This window comes from Oxyura jamaicensis, chromosome 4 (genome assembly GCF_011077185.1).
Source record: "Oxyura jamaicensis isolate SHBP4307 breed ruddy duck chromosome 4, BPBGC_Ojam_1.0, whole genome shotgun sequence".
Lineage (NCBI taxonomy): Eukaryota > Metazoa > Chordata > Aves > Anseriformes > Anatidae > Oxyura > Oxyura jamaicensis.
In genome coordinates this window covers 90,903,311-90,910,034 of record NC_048896.1, presented here as the reverse complement: position 1 = coordinate 90,910,034, position 6,724 = coordinate 90,903,311, and the positions used below count along the sequence as shown (strand labels likewise).

General features: G+C 43.6%; 1 long non-coding RNA gene across 1 annotated transcript; it reads right to left on the bottom strand.

The window, feature by feature from the left end:
- Positions 1 to 617: 617 nt before the first annotated feature.
- LOC118166912 lies at positions 618 to 2,408 on the bottom strand. Its single transcript, XR_004750795.1, has 3 exons — positions 2,082 to 2,408; positions 1,224 to 1,403; positions 618 to 913 (listed from the first exon to the last, which is right to left on the bottom strand). It is a non-coding gene; the product is annotated as an uncharacterized LOC118166912 (long non-coding RNA).
- Positions 2,409 to 6,724: the final 4,316 nt, after the last annotated feature.

Genomic DNA, 6,724 nt, shown 5'->3' with positions numbered 1-6,724 from the left:
TACGATGACAGCAAAAGAGGCTGATGAAAACTGTGACAATTCCCTCTTCCCCCAGCTGATTCAGAGCGGCAAACGCTAACGTTAAAATGTACAAATGGCTCTGCATACAATTTTAATATGATTATCATATGAGAAAAAGAAAGACCATCTGTGGAAGCTAGAAAATCTTAATGGGAGATTTAATTGACTTCATTTATCTAAGGGGAGATACATGTGTCTCAGGACCTCCAAACCAGCTAGGTAGCCTCCTCTACTCTGCTAGACTTAGTGCTTTGCTCGATGGAGGGTGCAATATACCTGAGAGACCGTAGCTGTCATGTCCCACTCCAAACAGGAAAAAGCAAGGTTATAAATCACCTTTATCACCAAGACAACGATTAAGGACAGAATGTAGCGTTTCACCACAAGAAATGAATGAGTGACTGCTGCAGGCCCCAAAGGCCACGGACCATAAAACAAATAACTGTGATTAAGCAGATCAAAAGTCTTTAACTTATCTAGGGCCATAAGGACTAAATTAAACGCCAAACCATTTAGGAAATGGCTTTCATAACATTTCTTGTTATGAGCATATTGGCGGGTGTTCAGGAAGTTCATTAAGAAACTGTAGCAACAAATCCACTTTATTGACTCAAAAAGAGCAGGTTGCTTTGAATTTAGTACATCAGAGGAAAGGTCAGCAGCAGAGAGAGACGTGGTTTTATCAGAGCGTAATCCATCCAGGCACAGCCTGGTTGCCCAGAAGTCATTCTATGCCCCATCTACATGGTTGCCCTAGCATTGCTTACTTTTTCTGGCTTCCTATTCATTATGACTACTTATAAGGAGATCATCAGCCATCAGCAGAAATTGGAAAGGATTTTCTGATTAAACAGTGTTTCACAATGTCAGTTCATCCAAACCCAAGATATATCTGTAGAAAGGGAATGGAGATAATTTCCAAGTTGTTTTTTTCCCCCTGAAATTTTGAAAATAACATACACATTTCCTAATTTAAAATAGTATTTTCTTCAACAACCTTTGTTCCTCCACGTTACCAAAGATTAAGAAAAGAAGAGAATGATTGAAATTGAAGATTCTTTTTTTCTCCCAAAGAGACCAAAAGAAAACTTTTGTACTGAAAAACCTTGACCTCCTTCCCTCTAAAGCTATAACCTTCACATTTATCCCACAACTCCCCAGCTACACCCAGCTAAGCCACTTACGATGTGAAAGGCACAAACCTCTCCCCTAGCTGCTTGCAGTTGAAATCACTGTAGTCCAAACCACACCAAACACGGAGAAGCACGGCTGGCCCTCTGTTCATCCCTGTATTGCATTTTAGGTACCAACAGATGGAGCTTGCTGGCTTTGTACAGGAGTTTATGGCCTGGATAAATGGAGGTACAACTAACTGCAGGCACCTTCAGTAGGAGATACAGCTGATGAGTGGTTAGTCCAGAATGGTCAGTGCATGCTGAAAGCAAAGGTAACCAACTGGAAAGCTCAATAACAGCTATCTGTGACTGTCACTGGCACACCTCGGTGACATTTCTCAGGTAGACTGAGCAGATTGCCATGGTGCCCTTCTCCTTATTTATCTGACCATCTTTCAAGCCAGGAGATGACAGAGCTAGATTGAAAATTATGGCCATGCCTCATTTTCCCCAAGAAATCTGGGCCATGAAGGATAGTGCCTAGCTCTGCAAAGATCCATCTGCATGTTGCGCGTTGACAGAAAGGGACATCTAAGACAGCCTCTCTGAAAGTTATTGCCTGGGGGAAGAGTTCGTTGACCTCATTCATCTAAAAGCAGACACAAGAAAGACCATCCTGTCTACGGACATCTCCCAGGGTGAGATTTAGTGTGACAACAATCAAAGGGAGAAAGCAGGTGATGAGGGGCTGGTATTCTCCCCAGCATCCTTCAGTCCTGGGTGCTCTTGCCTATATTATATTCCCTTTCATGTCTTTGACTTCCTTGGTGGATTTAAAAAATAAATAAAAAATAAAAAGTAGGAATTCTCACATTTATCTGTAAATATTAATGTGCAAATATGCATGTACTATCTCAAACAGCACAGCTGTTCAGCACCACTTACCAAATTTCATTCTCTTAAGTTATAAGAAAGGCAGAGAAACTTTGTAATCACTGATGAGCTGCTTAGAGCTCTCCTTTCCAGAGCCATTGAGATGACAAGGTGCGACATCATCTGCCAAGATTATTACAATTTATCCTGAGCCGTGAAAGGCATGTAGGTGACATAGCGGCACAAAGGAGGCATAGTATTAAATACCTCTTTAATTCTTCAACCACTATTGATAAAGCAACACCAGCTTGGGAACTTGCAGATTTTCTCTGTGGTGCCGGGGGAAGTCACCTCAGTAAACTTAAGGTGGGAAGAGGAGGGTGCACGGATAGCCCCCTGTGTTTGACGCGGATGACATCCAGCTACCAATGCTTTCTGATGCCCACGACTGACCTTTTTAAAGCCAGATTTACTCTGAGCAGCAGCCACAGTTTGGGATGAGTCCCACAGCCTGGTGCCTGGGGACACAGGCAGGGGACCCCTGGGGCAGGCTGTGGCAGCCCTTCCAAGGAAACCCGAGTAGTAGTAGAGGAGGAGAAGGGGGCACACTCGGCTCTCTCCCTGCTATGAAGGAGACACAGCTGAGATGCACAAGAGGCAGGACCCTGGAAACCCTTGGTCTGAGAGCGTACACTCCTTATGGAAATCTGGAAGCCAAACTTCAGGCACAGCATCTCACCTCTGCGCAGTGAAGTTTTGAGCATTTAATCTCAGACAACCCTTTTTCTGCACCCAAACAAACATCGCCGTTAAATCATCTTTAAACAATGCGGCAGCTAATGCTTGCAGACAGCAAAGCCTGCCACACACGGATTGCAGCAGGGAGGGGCCGGCCCTGCTTTCAATGTAAATGCTTGCTATCAATCTGTTTTTCCAAACACCGCTCACAAAAATAGCTTGTGCTACCCTGACGGAAGGTTTTTCTCTGTGATACACTTCCCTCTGCTGCCCATACACGCTAATTACAATGCAGTGACAATATTCCTGTGCTTCTGAGCACCCAAAGAGACCTGGTTGGTATTTGGTGTTAATCCTGGCATTACATTCAGAGGGTGAGCTTTATTAATTACTGCGACCTAAGAGAAGCTGTGGCTTGTCTACTTTTGATAACTGGATTTATTTAAAAGGCATGCTTGGATCCTATCTGAACTTTGAGATTTTTTTCCTACATCTGCATTAAACCAGAATTTGTTCTGCACAGAAATGAAGGCCAAAGACTTCCCACAGCAGGGCTTTACTGGAGTTGTACACACTGCTTGTGGCTCTGCTAGCAATACTTGCAAAAAGCATTTCCAAAGCAATCATTCAGTCACAGCACCCTTCTAGCTGCAGTACAGCAGCTGAAGCTCATCACATCCACTGCAAAAACAGCAGCTTTATACCAGCAGAGAGTGATGTTAAAGAGCATTGCTAGGTGGCAGTTCTCAATCACACCCTCATAGATTTATTTGATTTAATTTGTCCAAGAGAAGGCACAGAGACTTGTTTATCCCAGGTCCCTTCCTGTCCCCTCTCTGCACCCTGCACAGGTCAGGCAGGGTGGAAGCACCCATGCACCAGGGAGAGGGCAAAGAAAAGAGAAAGATGGGCTCACTGCCTCTCTGCTCCTCCTTAGGGATGAAGGAGAGCTCTCTCCAGGAACCATCCTCAAGTTCCAGCAAAGTATTCCAGCAGGAAGATAACTCCTGCTGGACTGGAGAGCTATGCCAGGAGGTGAGAGGCATATTTCTATTCCTCCAACAGTCCTCAAGTTTCCCCAGAAGCACAGAAGAGCTGCTCCAGAACAAGGAGCAGTGCTGAACGGGTGTGTGTGTGTTTTGTGGGGGGTGTTCAGCTCAGCACATTTGGAGATATCATCTCTCCAACTGCAATTCCTCCTGGCTATTGCAGCCACCCTTATTTAGACCTTTTTATTTTTTGCAGAGCTTCAGTGACACGTAATTAACTTTATGCTCTGGGCAAAGTCCCGCAAAAGCAAAAGTGCTTTAAAGGCACAGGCAATGGAAATTTACCCTGTTTGCAAGGCCAGGTACATGCATAAAATTGGCCGATTCAGGATCACATTCAGTTGCTTTTATTCTTTATTTACCCTGCTTAGAGGAATTTGAGATATTTCCTTCAGAAATTCTTGCATTAGCTGCAATCAGCTATTATTCCATCCAACTGTTTTATTCTAATCTCTGCATAACAGCCCGGCACCTTGTATATGTGAATATAAATAGCAAAGTCCCTGGTGAACTCGGAGTGTCTGTCATGTATTCCTGGGGGAAATCAAAGTCTTCTTAGTACAATGTTGATGGTTTTATGAGGCTTTTTTTTCTTTATGTTGCACGAGATAGGAAATACTGCTAGTCGGTGTCTAATTGGGTTATGGTGTCATTCTTATGCATAATTATCTCTTCCTCTTACAAGAAGAAATTGCTTAATGCATGCAAAAAGCAAGCAAAAATATTTCTTTTAATTGCCCCGTAGATTTAAAACAATAAACTGATCACAAATGATGAGGTACAAGAGGATGATGAGATCAAGTAGATCTCAGCTCTCAACCTTCACTGAAGGCACCTAACTACCCCTGAAGAATAGCATCACGTAGAGGAAATGGCAATTCAGGAATCCTACAGAAAAACAGTGGGAAGGACTTCCCTGAGCCCATACCTTCAAAGAGAACCCCGGTCAGCCAAAATCAGATCAGCTTCCTTACGTTCTTCTAAATATTTTTGGTCCTAGACATAGCGGAGGCCAGGTGCTGTGAACATGAACTGAAGGAAGATGATCCATGCCTAGCCCTTGCAGGGAAGGAACACAATGTTTGCCATGGCAAGGATAAACTGTATTCAGCCTACAATTAAAATGGCTTGGGAAAAGGTTTCAAATGTACAAACCATTTCAGCAGCAGCAGAAATTGGTGCAAGATCAGGGTGGTTTGCAGCACTTGGGCAGTATGCCTTAATGTGGATTCACCCAGGGATTCTCAAAGAAGTCCTCACATTGCTGTTTTGTTGTTGTTGTTGTTGTTTTTATTATTATTATTTAATTTTTTTTTTTTCTTTTGGGGGAAAACTACAAATAAGTTCCAATCTCTAATTGGACAGTTCTTATACCTCTTGTTACTGTTTCTAGTCAACTTTTTGTTTAAAATGTAATGGGAAGACACATGCACACAACTAGCTAGCTAGCAAGATTTGTTTCCTTAGGAAATCAAGCTAAAAATTCAATTAACAAACCCAACAGTGTCAAACTACCTTGAAACTTCAGTTACTTATTAGCTTTGCCTTTGCAGGTGTTGAAGACAATAAAATTCCCATCATTGAAGCCCTAGTCAGACATTGAAAAGCAGCCAAGCTCCTAAAGCTGGGACGCTGGAAATAATCTGTTTCCCTGCCAAAGCCAGAAGAAAGTTAACAAGCAATTTCAGTTTCAAGGCAAGCCGTTTTCACGTGTGTTGTTCATTTATTTGTCTTTGCTAGATAGGTTTTTGCTTCCTTTCAGTCCTTAACTTTTAACTGTGCAAGGCTGGCAGGGAGGAGAATGATGTGTTGTGGGGAGGATTTGGAAGGAGACTCAGACAACATAAAAGCAGTTGTTTTAGAGGCAGAGACAGAGGGGCTGGATCAGGTCAGCACTGCTAGATCACAACAGCTAGATACGTGTAGAGGACTGAGATGCTACTATAAAGAAAGTCATCAGCCCACCTAACCCAGGGACAAGCCACAACATAAATCAGACTGTTCAGATTCACAGGTGTTGTTGTATTGATTGCGTCTTGTGGTTGCACTGTCTGGAAAGAAATTCAGATTTAGCTGCACCAGCTCTGCCATCCTCAGCTGTCCAAGCCACAGGCTCCTGCAGTAGAAAATCCACCTGCAAAGGGAAGAAAAACAAGACACAAGCTCTCAGCAGACTGCCCTGCAAAGTGGCAGTGAATAAGCCAACGATCGCAATGGTTGTCTCTCCAATAATTCCTCTTCTAAGGAAAAAATCAAACTATTGCAACTGCTTGCCCCAGTGAGAGCCCTACAAGGGTGATAACCCTTCCCAGCCTTCCTACACTCCACGAAACCCTGTAACTTAGCCCCAGACTGATTACTCAGGTCTCTATAACTTCCTGTAATTCAGGTGCTGCTGCTTTTCCTTATGGGCAGGCTGCAAGTCACCGCTCATTTTGTGACTCAGCCATCAGAGCAGACTTGAGGAAGGGCCTGCAGCTGCCTTTTTGGTGTTAAATCCACCCCCAGCAAAGCTCTCTGAAGCAAACTACAACTTACAGTGATTAAAGGTAAATCAGTCAGGACTTAAGCTCCAAGGATTCATTTTTTCCAGCTATTGATAGAATTTCAATTGGAGGAATTAATTCCAGAGGCATATGTCTATTTACTCCCCCCTGCTTCCTCCCACCATTGGTTTTGGACTCTCTTGGATATCAAAACTTAGGGGATTACTTCCTTCCCACAATGGCATAGCATAGCTCAGGTCTGAGGCACACAACCTATACGAAGAGCAGGGCTAGGAGCCGGGAAACACTAAGGAGAGGCTCTCAGTGCCACCAAGTCCCAGCACACAGGGTGAGGACTCTAAAAATCTTCACAGAAAACCTCTGAAGGAGGATGAAGAGTAATCTGAAGAACAGGCCAGAAGGAAAGGCCCAGGTGGCTCTG